Source organism: Stegostoma tigrinum, chromosome 24 (genome assembly GCF_030684315.1).
Source record: "Stegostoma tigrinum isolate sSteTig4 chromosome 24, sSteTig4.hap1, whole genome shotgun sequence".
Lineage (NCBI taxonomy): Eukaryota > Metazoa > Chordata > Chondrichthyes > Orectolobiformes > Stegostomatidae > Stegostoma > Stegostoma tigrinum.
Genome location: NC_081377.1, coordinates 35,111,015 through 35,127,577, shown reverse-complemented (window position 1 = coordinate 35,127,577; position 16,563 = coordinate 35,111,015). Strand labels below are relative to the sequence as shown.

General features: G+C 40.0%; 1 protein-coding gene and 1 pseudogene across 2 annotated transcripts in view; both read left to right on the top strand.

Annotated features, from left to right (window-relative positions):
• The window catches only part of LOC125464825 (parkin coregulated gene protein), a 288,676-nt gene that overhangs the window by 127,347 nt on the left and 144,766 nt on the right, over positions 1 to 16,563 (top strand). The gene's annotated exons all lie outside the window — the stretch shown is intronic.
• Positions 13,491 to 14,253, top strand: LOC132210924 (large ribosomal subunit protein uL22-like; annotated as a pseudogene).

Genomic DNA, 16,563 nt, shown 5'->3' with positions numbered 1-16,563 from the left:
CATTATGTGTTCAAGCCTCTGGAATGAGATGTGAAACCGCAATCCCCTGACTTGGAAAAGAGAGTATTGCCAACTGAGCAATGACTGGCACGATTAGGTAAAGGCGTTAAGGAATGTGGAACCAAGATGGGCAACTGGAGACAGGCACTGATGGCAGAACAGGCTTGAGAGGCTAAATTACCTTCTCCGACATTCCACCTCCTGCCCTCATTCTTAGCCCACCATTCTGCATTCCCCTCAGTGTGTATGTTGGATGGTGCAATCTGTCTACAATCTGTCTGCTACCAATGGCACAATATTCAGATAGAAAGAGGCAAGATTACTGCAAACCCGGTTAAAAGATACCTATACATTCTAAAGTTAAATCTATTGAGCTACTCCAGTTTTTGGTTTCAGTGAAGAATGATGAATCAAGTGAGTTTTAATGGAACCACTCTAACATTGGGGCTGTTGACCTCCCAGTTATCATCTTGGGTTTGGGTTGATGGGCCCTTCCAGCTGGGTGATTTTACTAAGACATATAGGTCTTGAGGTTGCTGAAAACAGGGATAGCGGATTGTCTTGTGGTCAAAAGGTCACCTTCAATGCTCCACCCTTTGAGAATCGGAGTTGGGACTTTATGTTGAATTTGTACAGGATGCTGGTGAGGCCTCTTCTGGAGTACTTTGTCCTGTTCTGATCTCCGTGTTATAGGAAGGACATTATTAAGCTGGAGAGTGTTCAGAAGAGATTTACCAGGATGTTGCCAGCAATGGACGATTTGAGTTATAAGTAGAGGCTGGATAGGCTGAGACATTTTTCACTAGAGTATAAGAAGTTGAGAGGTGACCTTGTACAGACTTATAAAATAATGAAGGGTATAGATAGGGAGAATGGCAGGTATCTTTTCCCTTGGGTGGGGAATTTCAAGACGAGGGGGTATATTTTTAAGGTGAAAGGCAAAAGATTTAAAAAGGCATAATTGGTCATTTTTTTTACACAGAGAGTGGTTGGCGTTTGGAATGAACTTCCAGAGGAAGTGGTGGGTGGAGGTACAGTTATAATGATTAAAAGGCATTTGGATAAGTACATGAATAAGAAAAGTTTCGAGGAATATGGACCAAGCACAGGGAAGTGGGACTAGTTTAGTTCGGGATTATGGTAGGCGTGGACCAAAGGGTCTGTTTGCATGCAGTACAACTCTATAATTCTATAAAAACGAACACTTTTACCCTCACTGCATTTTATCCCTAAGTTTTCAGCCTCTTAAAAGTAAGCAAAGCAAATTATAGAGTTTTTAAAAATTGCAACAGGTGGCAATTGCGAGTTCTAGATCATTGCCTCTGGATAGTATCATACCCCTGTGGCATGACTTTTAGAGAATGAGTGCGTACGTTTACCTTGAAGCTAATTATACCACTATTATTAAGTCTGAAAATGATTCCACTCCAGCAGTTAAAAAGAATAGTGCCTCACTTCCTCTGTGTCTGTGTAACTACATGGTGTATTTTGAAGCTGTGAATCTTGTGTGCTAATTTAGAACAGTGCAGAGAGGAATCATTTTCCATAATGACAGTGATTTAAATGGAATTAACGATAATAATCACTATCTGGGGTCATAAAGCCAGAAAAGTCATGAAATAAATGAATATATTTGCTGAAAGGTTCTTTTCTTCTTTGAATAATGGAGGGTAAAGTATTGCCCCAGAACTTGTGGAAATGTATCCTTCAAATAGATCAAAGCTGCTGCAGAGTGAGCTATTTCAGTGCATCAGAAAAAAAATGGGCTCTGCTGTTATTTTAAGTCATGAACCCTGTTCCTGATTAGTTCCTTTCTTCAGTACTATTCCCATTATTGTTAAATTGCTTTGTATGCTATTTCACAAGAGCTGTATACTTTGTGATGGCCTAATAAACACTGCAGACAGTTGTGCAAACTGTGCATTCTGACTTGCTGGTGCAGCTGTTCTTACCTTCGATGTGCGCTGTTTTGTGGTGGCAATGATGTGGGTGGGATGAAGTAACCACAGATGTCAAGAGGAGATATTCTTCCTCCTACTTCCTTCCAAGATAAGATACTTCTTTTAAAAAAAATCTTAAAAGGTGGCTTTTCTGTAGTCAGTGATCATCACACCAGAATGGAATCACGCACAGAGCTTCCTTATAAGGCCAGTACAATATTGAAGATGGATATTTTTTATCCAGTTTGATCAGGAATCCGATTAACAAAACTAATGCCATTTTTTTTAGGATTTTGCATTCCTCACACATTCTCAAAACAAATTTGCTTTGTATTCTGCTTGTAGAATCAGTTGGAAACCTGAATTCAATGCACATTCCATGCAACTTACTTTTCAATTAATTGAAAAACACCAAAAATGAGAGGGACCTCTGCTACAACATTAAGAGATAACCTACTACAGAATTGTGAAACCATGACTTTAGGACACTGCCCCCCGTTTCTCTTACCTGAGATTATCACCCACAGCCCCCTGAAGGATAGACGGGAGATACTTAACTTATAAAAGATCATTATTGAAATTAAAGCAGGCTTACAGGCATGCACATACATAAAAAAAAATGATTGTGACATTCCTTTTGTTACAAAATGAAAACAGCATAATGGATTTTCTGCTGTATGATCAATGTCTGCTTGTTAAAATGTCATTCACAATACTTGTCTTGTTATATTATACAAAAGTTCACATGGATCATTCTGCAATGAGTGTGAATTAAACTTCAACAGATTTCCGAGGTGTTTAAATAGAATAAAGTATCTCCCAGGCAGATTGCAGTGAAATTAAGGAGTAATTTTTTTTGCTTTGGGATTGAACAAAATACCAGTAATTTTCCTGTGGAAGAATGTTGTAAAAAGTTAACGAGATGCAAATTTATTTTATTCATTTCTGGATTGTGAGTGCCATTCAAAAAGTGATCACTAACAGCCCTTGAGAAGATGATGAGGATCTGCTCTTTTGAACCACTGTCACTCAAAGTGCTGTTAGGAAGGGACTTCCAGCATTTTGACCCAGCAACCGTTGAAGGAAGGGCCACATTGTTCCAAGACAGCATGGTAAGCAATGTGGAGGGGAATCTGTGGGCAGTGGCATTCCCATGCACCACCTACCTTGGCCCTTCAAGGTAATGGATGCCATTGGATTGGAAAGTGTTAGCAAAGCATATACAATGCACTTTGCATATGGTACCTATTGCTGCCACTGTGCACTGCTGTTGTTGGATGTTGTGCCTATCAAGCATCCTGCTTTGTCCTGAACAGTGTTGATCTTCTTGAGTGTTGTTGGATGTACCTTCATCCAGGCAATTAATGGATATTCCATTTACATTACTTCCGTCACTTGTGCCTTCCATATGACGGACAGGCTCTGGGGAATTTGTTTTATTGATTTCCGGGATGTGGGCATCCCTGATTCGGGCAGCATTTAATGCCCACAGGGCAGTTAAGAGTCATCCACATTGCAGTCACATCTCAGCCAGATCAGGTAAAGGTGACAGTAACCCTTTAGGGCATTCGCAAACCAGTTGGGATTTTCCTGACAATTGACAACGGTCTCGTTGGACTCTTAATTCCAGGGTATCTGTCAATTGAATTTAAATTCTACCATCTGCTGTGACAGGATTTTAACCCCGATCCCCAGAACATCGCCTGGGTTTCTGGATTAACAGCTCAGCAAAAATACAACTCAGACATCCCCTTCCCCCAGGAGGTGAATTACTTGCTGCAGAACCCCTAGCCTCTGAGTTGCCCTTGTCGTCACAGTATTTTAAGGGCTGGTCCATCTCAGCTTTTGGCAGAACTATTGTAATCCCCAGGATTTTGGAAATGGGGGAATGTCACAGCATGTCTGAGTAGAATCCATGTGATTGCATGCTGCATATGAGAATAGGGCTGCTTCATTGTCAGAAGGGTCTCAAATAGGGCTGAACACAAGACCATCGTCAACAAACACACAACTCAATCAAGGAATGAGCTCCCTTGAACAGCAAAAGAATTGCATGATGATCAGTGAGGTAAAGTATTGATACTGGAGTAAAGTTAAGCTTGCACACCAGCTACATTGCTGAGTTGAAAATATGTTTTCACAGCAACTATTCAGAGTCTGCTTCACTTCATTTTTCGGTTGATGAGGTTCATATTCAAATACTTTGTCGTGAAGGTACCAGTTTTCCATTTTCATTCCAACAGGATGACTATGATTATGGCTAATTACAATGATGAATTAGTGTAATGAGAGTGCTCAGTCAGTTTTGGTGTTCATGCATGAAAGAGCCAGGAGTAGCGTGTTTTTGTTGTTAAGAACACAAGTAAATTTATTCAAGGCTGTTGACTAGCCTGAGTTGTTAGTAACACTGTGATTGAACTTTTACTAAGACGACAGTGTGGATTTAGGCCAGCAGGCTGCATATTCTTTCTGATTTCCTTCCAAGTGTGCACTCTGCAGATACATTGGATACACAGTTGGTTACCAAAAAATAAATCAAACAGTGTTGTTGGGCTTTGGAATTCATCAGTCCCACAGAGTTATAAATCCACTTTAAATTGTATGAATCCTACTGCAGTGAAATATGTATTTTATTTCTTTGCATTTGCCTTTAGGATGTGGGCAATAACACCAACTATCCCTAATTGCCCTGAAATGTTGATAGCAGGCTAACTCCTTGTGGTGCTAGTGTTCTGACAATGCCAATAATTGTGCAGGGGGTGACTTAGAGGAATCCAGGTTTTCACTGAGAAATAATGTCAAGGCAAGGCAGAGTCACTTAGAGGGAAATGAGTTGTGATGATGTTTCCTCTATATTTCATCCTTTATTAATTAACCTGGGCATTCATATCTTTAGTGCTTCATTCAACTGCAACATTGAAAACCCATTATTAATAAAATCTTCATCTCGCTTCAAGGCAAAAATGCTTATGATGTTGATCAGCATTTCAGAAATACTTCCGTTGGTCACGAGCAAGGGGGCACATTATTCTGGCGCAAGAACAGTTTATTCAAGTATGACCCAAGTCAACAAAACCAAAAAATGCAGAGGTTGGAAATCTGAAAGCAGAAACAGACAATTTCTGATGAAGCATGAAACCACCAGCTTCTCTGTTTGCTCCAGAAATGTTGTCTGTCCAGATGGATGTTTCCTGTCTCATAAATCTCAGTCAGTTGGTCTGATTCTATAATTCACAACTGGTCCATTACAAAGACTCTCTAAACGAATAGCAGAAAAAAGATGACACTTGGTGCTTTTTTAACAGATGACCTTCTGCACAGTTCTGGGCACCACATTGTAGGAAGGATGTGAACACATTGGAGAGAGTGCAGAAGCGTTTTACAAAATGGCTGGGTGAAGAACACTAGAGGTTGTAGAAGATGGGACTGTTTTCTCTGGAGAGAAGAAGACTGAGGGGAGATTTGTTTGAGGTTTTCAAAGTCATGTGCGGACCAGATAGAATGTAGAGGGAGATGCTGTTCCTGTTTGTAAAAGAAATAAGAACAAGAGGGCATAGATTGAAAGTGGTCTACAAAAGCAAGGGTAAAGTGAGGGAATGCTTTTTCACACAAAGAGCAGTTAGTTAAGGATTACACTGCCTGGAAATGTGGTGGAGCTGGTTCAATTGAGGCATTCAAGAGGACATTGGAAGATTATTTGGATGGAAATAATAGGGTATAGGAGAAAAAAGCATAGGAGATTGGAAGTAAGTAATAATGCTCATATAATGAGTGGGTGCAGGCACAAACTGATGCATAGTATGTAGTAACATTACTTTAACCTTGGAATTAACGCTGGGCGGTTTCGAACCACTGATATTTGGTGCAAATGCAAGCTGCAAAGCCAATGGTTATGGTCATTTTGAGCCTTCCCAGTCTGATTTTGTGCCAACCAGCATTTATCAGTTTGACTTCGAGATTGTATTTGTCCTGGCAAAGGGAGAGCTTCTGGCCAATCAGAAAGCCCACAGCTCTCCAGTACTGACAGTGCCACGGGGATCAGTGGTCATTGCCGGTACTACAATGGGCTCAAGTGACAGAGTCACCACAGGAACCTGGGCAGAATGTAGGCAAGTGGGAGCTCGTGCAGAACAGTCAGGCAGGTGCTGGCAAAGGAGGGATGGCGGATTGAGATGGATGGGCAGGTGGGAGTCTTCACCTACAGGTGCCATTTGCCTGTGGTGTGTTACTCCATTGGGCATGAGTTAGACAATAAGTAGGAAACCTCCCACACCAGTCTGCAGAAAAACCTGCCAGGATTTGCCTAGTAGCTTACCCACATGGTGCACCTCCTGCCAATGGTTAAATGCCAACAGGGGCACGGTGAGGCCCTTATGTTATTCTTAAGTGGCCACTTAAGGGACTCAATTGGCTTTGGGACAATAGGGGTGTCCACAGGCATTCATGCCCTAGATTTAATCAGGGCAAGTTAGGAAAACAAAGGGGCTCCCATCCTGGCTCTTCCACCCAATTGTATGGGAACCTCATCTCCCAGCTTGACCCGTACCCCCTACATCTGGGGAATTAAATCCTCCCACTGTGAGTCAGTTCAAGTTTATGTTTATGTTTTTGTAGATTAGTTATTCAAGCAAATAAACCTTCATTTGTAGTTGCAGGTAGTACTATTTAAATTAGTCACTAATAATAGACCAGAAATATCTGACTGAAAGTTTGATCAGAGCATCATAACAAGCAAGTTTCTTTCTGTGATGTAAATACAGACACCATATATCTTGAAGAAATGTTATCTTTAGTAATTGCTGGTGGTGAGCATTATCTGATGATTAATTGCTCTCATTGGTTGGTTCACCGAGCTGGTTCATTAGTTTGCAGATGTTTCATTGCCCTGCTGGGTAACATCATCAGCGCAGTCTCCGATGAAGCGCTGTTGTGTTTTCCCGCCTAGTTTTTAATTTCTGGGGTCTGTTGGAGTTGATGGCCTCATTTCTGGTACTTCTTCGCCGCGGTGTATATATAGGGTCTAATTCTACATTTATTCATGGCCTTATTGGTTGAGAACCAAGCCTCTAGAAATTCCCGTGTTTGTCTCTGTTTGGCCTGTCCCAATCAAACTGATGGTTCTCCTTATCCTTGTGAATGAACTAACAAACCAGTTCGGCAAGCGAACCAATCACAGCATCCACAACTCAAGCTCCAAATCTACTCAAGAGCCTTAGGGTGATTCATTCCTGCTCCTATAAGAGCTCTTATGGTGCACTGATAATGTCCCTAGCTCTGAGTTAGGAGACATGCTTCAATTCCCAACTACTTCACTAGAGGTGAGTAATAGCATCTCTGAACAGCTTGGTTCAAAAATATCTTCCTGAGCCTATAAAAATATATTGACTTTACCTTTGGGCATTGCTTGCCCATCCCTAATTACCTAGGGGGCAGTTATGAGTCACCCACATTTGCTGGGGTTCAGGAGTCACATAAAGGCCAGACCAGGTAAGGATGGCAGTTTTCTTCCCTAAAGGATATTAGTGAACCAGATGGGTTTTTCCTGACAATTCATGGTCACTATTAGATTCTTAATTCCAGATATTTATTGAATTCAAATGCCACCATCTGCCATGGCAGGATTTGAACCCAGGTCCCCAGAGCATTACCTGGATCTCTGGATTAATTGTCCAGCAATCATATCACTAGGCCATCCCCTCCCTTTTAATATGTAACTGTAAATAATTGCTCATAAGAACATATGAAGGTTAGCTCTGGTTATATAATGGACTGCTTTTATTCTGGACTATAACAAGTAGTTCCAAAACAGCAGTATCAACCCAGAGTTTTGATGACAATATGCTATGCCTGCTAAATCAACAAACATAAAGCTTAATCAGCCTGTAAACACCACCTCAACATGATTCCTAATGGAGGCTTTTGTTCTGCCTTAACTGTGCATTGCTTTCATTCATGTACGTCTAAAGATGATACTTTTCTCATTTTGAGAAACACCACAAATTGACTTGCTGTGATAAATTGTACATTCTGTAAAGTATATTGAGACATGAACAAATTGGATGGAGCATCATTCTAGGTGTTACTAATGTATTTCAAGAATATTATTTGTAATGTTGTGTTAAGCGCATGAAAGATTAGGCCGCTGTATTCCCAGAGCTGTCACAGAAGTAAAAGATTTTAAAATGTCTGCAGAATTCCCAGTCTTTTGGACCCAGGTTGGTAGAAAGAATAGACCACGTCTCTGTCATTAAGAAGAATCATGGCTTATACTGTAGGCAGTGGTAAGCAATTACGAATTGTTGGAATATAACACACTTGTTACGACTCTAATCATCCTATAAATTCCCCTTTATATCCACATACACAAAGCCATAGATAGGAAAAAAAACCATAGGGCTCATGTGTGGCAGGTTAGACAGTTCAGTGATTTCCATTTTCGGGATATGTTGAGATGATTCTTGTTTTTATTTTATTATTCATTCATGGGATGTGGGCATCACTGGCTGGGTCAGCAATTATTGTCCCGATGGCAGTTAAGAGTGGGTCTGGAGTCATATGTAGGCCAGACCAGGTAAGGATGGCAGATTTCCTTCCCTAAATGAACCAGGTACAACCTTCCCTGACAATCAGCAACGGATTCCATATTTCTTAAAAATTGAACTTAAATTCCATCATTTAGCATGGCAGGATTTGCACCTGGGTTTCCAAGACATTAACTGGGTCTCTGGATCAACACTCCGGTGTTAATACTGCTCGGTCATTGCCACTCTGTTCAGAATGCTGCTCCTTGATCTTCCTTGTCTAGATGGTTTCACGTTTTTGCAGAAGGCACATGGCAGCTGGCTCTTGCTTATAAAACTCTCTGACTTGTTAATTAAAAGTCCAACTTTATGGCAATGTCTAATAGAAGAATAAGTTGGCTTCTTCATGCTTAAGGTGGATTCTTTTTACTGTAGAGAACAGAAATCTCTTGACCTTGCAAAGATGTGATTGCTTGTCCCTATCTTGTTCATAGGCCTAAGTTATTCAGCGACCTGGGAACCAACCACACTGTTGCTGTCAGACAAAAGGCCTTTGTTATCGATAAATGGTCACTAGTCCACAGACCTATCTGCTATTTATCGTCAATTGAATTTCCATTTGTACACAGCCCTTGGATCCAACTCATCTGCAAACCAGCTACTATTGCTTGAACCAGCAACTGAGAAAACAGCATTGAGAATGAGCATCAGGTTACTTGTTTTCAAAAAATGCCTGTTTTTTCAAAGCAGTTATTTTCCCAATTCAGTCTACGGTCAAAAATGTAGTGAAATAAATGATATGATCTTTACAGCAATGACGTCAAATATGAATTGGCATTTATATTCTGCCATGAGGGAGGTTAGAAGTGAGTGACCTACATGTTATGCTTGAAATGCTCATAAATATTCATATTGTATAGAACTCCAGGAAGCTCACATTGTCATCTGAATTAAGTTCATTCAATCCTGCACGGTAACGGTATTTGGTCAATGAAATAAATACATAATAGGTCAAGCTTACTGCTGAAAAATAAAATGCTTTAATTATCTGCAAAACAGAGCATGATTTCTGAAGTATATGTTAGATAGACAATAACAAGCAACATGTGTTTGTTAAAAGTAAATTATCTTCAAATTAGATAAACCTAATTAAATAAAATGGAAATATGGGACATGGCAGTCTATGCACTTCGTTTCTGCACCAGTCCTGTGTGTGGTCGGCTGGACTACATGATTGAACCAGAGACAATCTATTTCTTAAGTTGGTTTTTAGCTTGAGTTTAAGTTAAATGCTTTGATTATTTTTAGCTTTTCATTTAATTCAGGGATTTGAATATAAAATAAAATTTCATAAACATCTCGTTGGTATTATCTCTGATCTCTCACTTTGAGTACTCCTGTCAGCAATCAGTCCATTACATTGGCTGAGACTACTAAATAACACCCATCATGTGACACAACATTTGTAATAATCAATTCCAATTATTTCTTGCAATGTAGAGCAAATGGTAGGACTTTTGCCCTTCTACCTCTTTAAAGAGGCAATCCATTTAAAAAATGAATATGTGTCACACACACGTTATGTCTATAATTACTGTTGTTCACAGTTGATATTGCTAAGCTCCACCATCTTGTAATTTTTAAATGCACCTTTTGTTGTCGTGTTTGACCTTTCATACTGCACATACTTGTTGCTAAATTTCTCTTGACTTTTCAAAGCTTTCATTTGTTATTGCTTTGCTGTCAATTGTCATTTACGTTGCAGAGATCGCATTTTCTACCAGCTGGACCCTGATTCTATGTTGCTGTTTCAATACAGAAGAGTCTTATAAAGCTGGCAACAGATTTCTGGTAGTGAGGTGTAACTGGATTACCTGTACCTTCCAGTCATGAGCATGAGCCTTGATTGACTGCAATCTTTCAAAATCAGGTGCATTTGACATTCTCAAGCAGCTTTCAAGCTAACTAGACTTAGCACTCAATTCAAATGAATGCTAGGGTGACTGTGCCCTCAAGCTGGATTTACACTGCAGGGAGTGGGTTCAAATCTCACTTGCTCCAGATGTCTATTCGGAACATATTCGAACATGTTGATTAAAAATGTATTAATGATCACTGCGGTGACTTGTCCATGTAAAACAATCAGGTCGTAATCGGCTCAAATTGCTGCAAGGGAATCGTGTGGCACATTGGAACGATCCTCGCCTTTAGATCCATTTTCAAGTGATATCTATTATGGAAATACATGCTAGAACAAGTTGGTTAGAAATACCTGCACTGTAGTGAGAAGCAATTGAAGGCTAAAGAAGGCCATTGCTAACTGCTATGATTAACTCTTTAAACAACAGAATTTGACTTCCATAAATTAGCAATATAGTGGATTTGTTTCCAGAATATTTAATAGTAATTTTTTATAATTAATTATCTCATAGCTAAGTTAGCTTTCAATTTTAAGTCCCTGTCACCATATCTTTCGATTCTGCCAAGTAATAGTTCCAATATAAGAGATATGGGGAAGATGCAGGAAAGTGGAGTTGAAATCCCAAGTAATTCATGATCATAATGAATGGTAACAGGCTCAATGGGTCAAATGATATGCTCCTATTCCTGTTTCTTGTGCTCCTGTATTTCATGGTTTCCCCGATATAGATTATATAATGCCAATGGAACAGATTGAGCTTACAATTTGTTTATACGGCTAAGCAAGCTTTTAGTTTGCTATTAATACTGCTGAAAATTGATTAAATAAAATGCATACAAACCAATTCGACAGCTCTGTTTAACAGTTTTTTCTTTCTTTTCTTGTAAATGTCAGCCAAATAATAGTCAAGGAACACAGTTAAAGCATCCAAAACATGGATAAGTAAACACAGTGGATTTATTACTCTCTGAAGTGGGTGTGTTTTTTTTTCCTTCATTAAACCTTCTTAATATTTTGTACGGGACAGCAGGAGCTTTACAGCATATTTTCCTAATTAATGAACCTCAAGAGGCTTTTAAGGTTTTTAATCCATTTAGCAGGCTGTAGGAGCTTCTGCAAAGTTCCTAATCTGAATGGTTACTAAGCTTGCAATTTCTCCTCAGATTCTATCATCTGTTATGAAAACATGCTCATTTGTGAGATTTATTGAATTTTTGGCTCAAATTTTGAAACAAATTCACCTTTTGGATCCATCTAAACAACCATAACACGTTTGTGCTTGAGAAGAAAATGTCATATGCTGTACCCTGGAGGCTGATGGATGAAGCTGTCCTTTTGGTACATTATTTAATTAATAGAGGCTGACAGAGCATGTGCTATGTCCATTATTCTTTTGAAACATAATGACATGGATTTTGTGGTTGTAATGACGGCAAAACTGTCAGTGTTTTCTATGAAACTGACGGCAATGCCTGGCTTCTGTAAGTGTGCAATTAAACTTGGAAACCCAGGAGTGACTATCAGACATTGCCTGCTCCTCCATAGGTGTGTTGATGAATTCTCTTCAGGTGGCAACCTCCAAAAATCCCTTGAATTGATGTGAATCCTGCTTTTTATACTCTAATCTTACCATTAAAAACGTGTATGCCGAGTTGAATTTGGTGCATCTGAAATTTTTTAACCTCATTATTATACATGGCTAATCCCTCTGGCCCTGAAAATGAATGCAAAGTTAGTGGAATGTCTTATTTCTCAATTGTTATTCAAAAAACGTTCCATACATTTTGGCATAATAAATATATATAATGACATTTCAGCTTCAAGTTTAATTACATGTTTATGTCCCAATCTTGCCAAACCACTAAGGTGAAGAATAGTTAGTTTCTTTTATTTCTTGTCTGCTGTTGGTGGGGATTCTTCAATGTGATTGGCTGCTTTGCTTAATAATAGCACTTGTAACAGATGTGTGCACTGCCGTAGAGTTTGCATCAGAATACCATTTTCTCAATAAAAATTGTGCGATGTGGGCATCGCTAGCTAGGCTAACATTTACAATCCTCCCCTAATTACTCAGAGGGCAGTTAAGAGGCAACCACATTTAATGCTGTGGGCCTGGAGTCACATGTAGGCAAGATGAGGTAAGAACAGCATATTATTTTCCCTTTGGGACAACTGATAGTAACATTGGGAAAGATAAAATCTGTAAGAGGGATTGCTAGGTCTTGTGAGCAACTTTCTTCAAGGTCAGGGCTCAGTAAAACCATTTCACAGCTGACCTCAAAATCTTGGTGATTGGAGTAAATGGGAGGGGGATAAGAGGCAATACAGTCAGGCTTGAATAGACAGACCGTCTGCATCTCAGTGTACATGATGCTGCTTTGTGTACCACGTACTCCTGAAGTGCGGCCTCTTGCAGAATCGATGTTTGACCAGAGGGAGTGTGGAGGGGGAAAATAGGAAGTACTTGCAAAGGAGACTCTGTCTAGACATCCAAATAATGTTTCTTCTGAAGACAAAGGCAAACAAATTATTTGGTCCATGCGTGTAACAAATGAAAACAACCACATTGATATTTGGAAGTTACATTGTGTGATATGTGAGTATAATGATTGTACCAGGTTTCTTGGCCAGCTATTTTAACAGATACATTAATGTGTTTATTATAAAATTGTGTGACAATGTTAATTTCCATAGCAACTAATTTCCAACCTTAAATACTCCAAAGCAGGAATTAATTAAAATCTGTTAAATCAGTGAAATGTTGGCTTTAAGTAAAGCAGATTTCATATTCTACATTTTCTTGCTGTTATTAGTAATTCTGGCAAACTTGTTACACTATGGTCATGTCCCATCTCTGAACCAGAAGTTCCGGGTTAAAGCCCATTCCAAGACTTGAGGCCAATGAGGGTGTATTCATACCTCAGACAAGCAGTTTGAGGGTCAAGATTGCAACACTTGTCAATGGCAGGCAGTAAGAGTGAGAGAGATAGAAAACACATTGGAGCCTCTTCCATTACTCCACAGCTCCTAACTACAACATGCATTCAGAAATATATGTTGTTACATCAACATGTCTTTCCTTTAGGAGGGTAGTTGACTGGATATCGAATGTGCCAACAACACTGGGTTAACAATCAGAATTCCCGGAGTTCCATGGAAAAGGTCTGCCATTCAGCTGACTCAGAGAACCTCACTAAATCATGCATGGCAATGGGTTTGAACTTGCAAGTACGCTTCAAGTATACTCTGAGTCTGCCCAGACCATCAAAGGCTTCTATATCCACAAAGCAACAAAATTCCCAAAGCAGGAAAGCTAACGTTTTAGGTGGGGACCTTGCTGGGTCCCAACCCGAAACGTCAGCTTTTCTGATCCTCTGATGCTGCCTGGCTTGCTGTGTCCTCCAGCTCCACACTGTGTTATCTCAGACTCCAGCATCGGCAGTTCTTAATGACTCAAAGTTCCTGAAGGATGTTGTGATCAAGAGGCAGTGTGTCCCTTTCCGACACTACAATGGTGGAGTTGGCAGGTGTGCTCAAGTTAAGGCCTGACAATGGACACAACATAGTTGATCTGAAAAGAGCACAGAGTACGTGCTAGAAAATGCAGGGAGCAATGCTGAACTCAAGGTTCTGGATGTGGATTGGCTACTGATTGAGCACATCGAAGTGAACAAGGCTCCTAAGATGTGCCAGCCAACTTACCATGCCCATGGTCGTACCAATTCATATATGAGCTCACTATACCAGTGAGATAAGATGATCCTCACTAAGAAGGGGCAGATTTTTCAGAAACCAGAGGAGGAAGTCGTTCAGAAGAGAAAAGGTTTCCCAGAGGAAGCTGAAGAAGCAGAAGCTTATGGCACAGGGTTAGATTTTACTCATTTAACAACAACTTCTATACGTATAATAAAACTACTGGAAACTACAGAAGCAAAATAAAAAAATCCACATTCTGACTGGGTTGGGTTTGGGACCTGCTTCCTTACCCTCTATGTGGTGGAGGTCATGAAGCTGTGGAGTGGACCTTAGACAGAGAATAGAAAAACTATATCAACCCATACCAGATAATTTTATGCTCTTTTACCCTGGTAATGTTGCATACAATGGGAAATATTTCTACTAATGCTACACCTCAGAAGGGCTTCATGACCTTCCTCGTGGCATTAGTGGCAACATTGTTTATCAGGTAAGTATGAATAACCTGATGGTATTTTGACACCTGATTCAGAGTGTTTCAAAACTTCAATATCCTGTAAGCTATAACTTTCAAAATTAAGTTGGAATTTGAACAAGAGAAGAACAAATGTTTGAGTTATTCCACCATTCTCCAAAATAAATATGCACACACCTTCAATTTTATTCATTTTCTGCATCAATTGCTTTTGGGTCTATAGAGATATGTACCTCAGGAACACATGCTGTTCTCCATCACACTGCCTACACAATGCTGTATGTTTGTAATATACTAGAAAATTAAGATCTGTCTACCATTCAACAGTGGGAACAATAGTCAGGGTCTAAACTAGTTGTGCTTATTTTTCTGTCCTCAGAACCATTTGTGTTACTGCAGGCAGTCACCCAGAATCTTCAACAGCCAGTTTGGGAAGCGTAATAGATCTGAATCATCTGTTCTCCAGTAGATTGCACAACAGGATATGATACATGTGCACCACATTAGAATAGCAGTGCACAGCTACAAAGTGATAGGACATAAGCATTGAGACCATTGACTGTGTTCCAGTGGGGAGCAGGTAAACCTGTGAGTCAAGGGATGTGGTTTCAAATCCCATTCCTGATAGTTGAGTAGCTTATCAAAGCATGCACTTCATCATAGTATGAGGGAGGACTGCATTGCTGGAGGTGATGTCTTTCAGGTCAGATATTAAATTGAGGTCTGTCTACCTCTCAGGCAAAAGATCACCTAGAGTCATAGAGATATATAGCGTGGAAACAGATCCCTTGGTCTAACCAATCTAAACTAACCATAATTTCAAACTAAAATTGTCCCACTTGCTTGCACTTGGCACATTTCCCTCCAAACAATTTTTTATTAATTTACTTATCCAAATGTCTTTTAAAGTTATTTTTTTCCCAAGGGTAAGGGGAGTCCAAAACTACAGAGCATACATTTAAGGTGAAAGCATTAAAGGGGGCCTAAGGGGCAACATTTTAATACAGACAGTGTTACATGTATGGAATGAGCTGCCAGAGAAAGTGGTGGAGGCTGGTACAATTACAACATTTAAAAGGCGGGTATATGAAGTGTTTAGAGGGATATGGGCCAAATGCTGGCAAATAGGACTAGATTAATTTAGGATAACAAGGTGTACAGCTGGATGAACAGCAGGCCAAGCGGCATCAGAGGAGCAGGAAAACTGACATTTCGGGCCCAGACCCTTCTTCAGAAAATTTAGGATATCAGGTCAGCATGGACAAATTGGACTGAAGGGTCTGTTTCTGTGCTGTACATCTACGACTCAATGATGCTGTAACTGTACCCCCACACATCACTTCCTCTGGAAGTTCAAAAATATTGCCCCTCACGTCTTTTTTAAAATTTTACTCCTCTCACCTTAAAAATATGCCCCCTTGTCTTGAAATCTCCCACACTAGAGCAAAAACACCTGCCATTCACCTTATCTATACCCTTCATGATTTTATAAAACTCTATAATGTCACCCCTCACTCCAGTGAAAAAAGTCCCAGCCTCTGTCTATAACTCAAACCCTGCCTTCCCGGCAACATCCTGGTAATTGTCTTCTGATTTCTCTCCAACTCAATAATATCCTTTGTAATGCAGGGTGACCGGAACTGGACACAGAACTCCAGAAGAAAACTCACCAACATTGAGTACAGACTCAACAACCTCACTTGGTATGAGTTTGAGGGCATCACTGGCAAATTGCCCAATTTTAATTACCCTTGAACTGAGTGACTTGCTACTGCCATTTCTGAGTCAACCCCTTTGCTGTGGGCCTGGAGTCACGCATAGGCCAGACCAGGTAAAGACGAGAGATTCCCTTTCCTAAGGAACACTTTAGGGTGGCACTTCCCAATAGTGGTTTTATGATTACCATTACTGAGCTTAGGATTCAATTCCAGATTTTATTAACTGAATTCATACTCCAGCAGCTGCTGTGGTGTGATTTGAACCCCGACCCACAATGTCAGCTTGGGCATG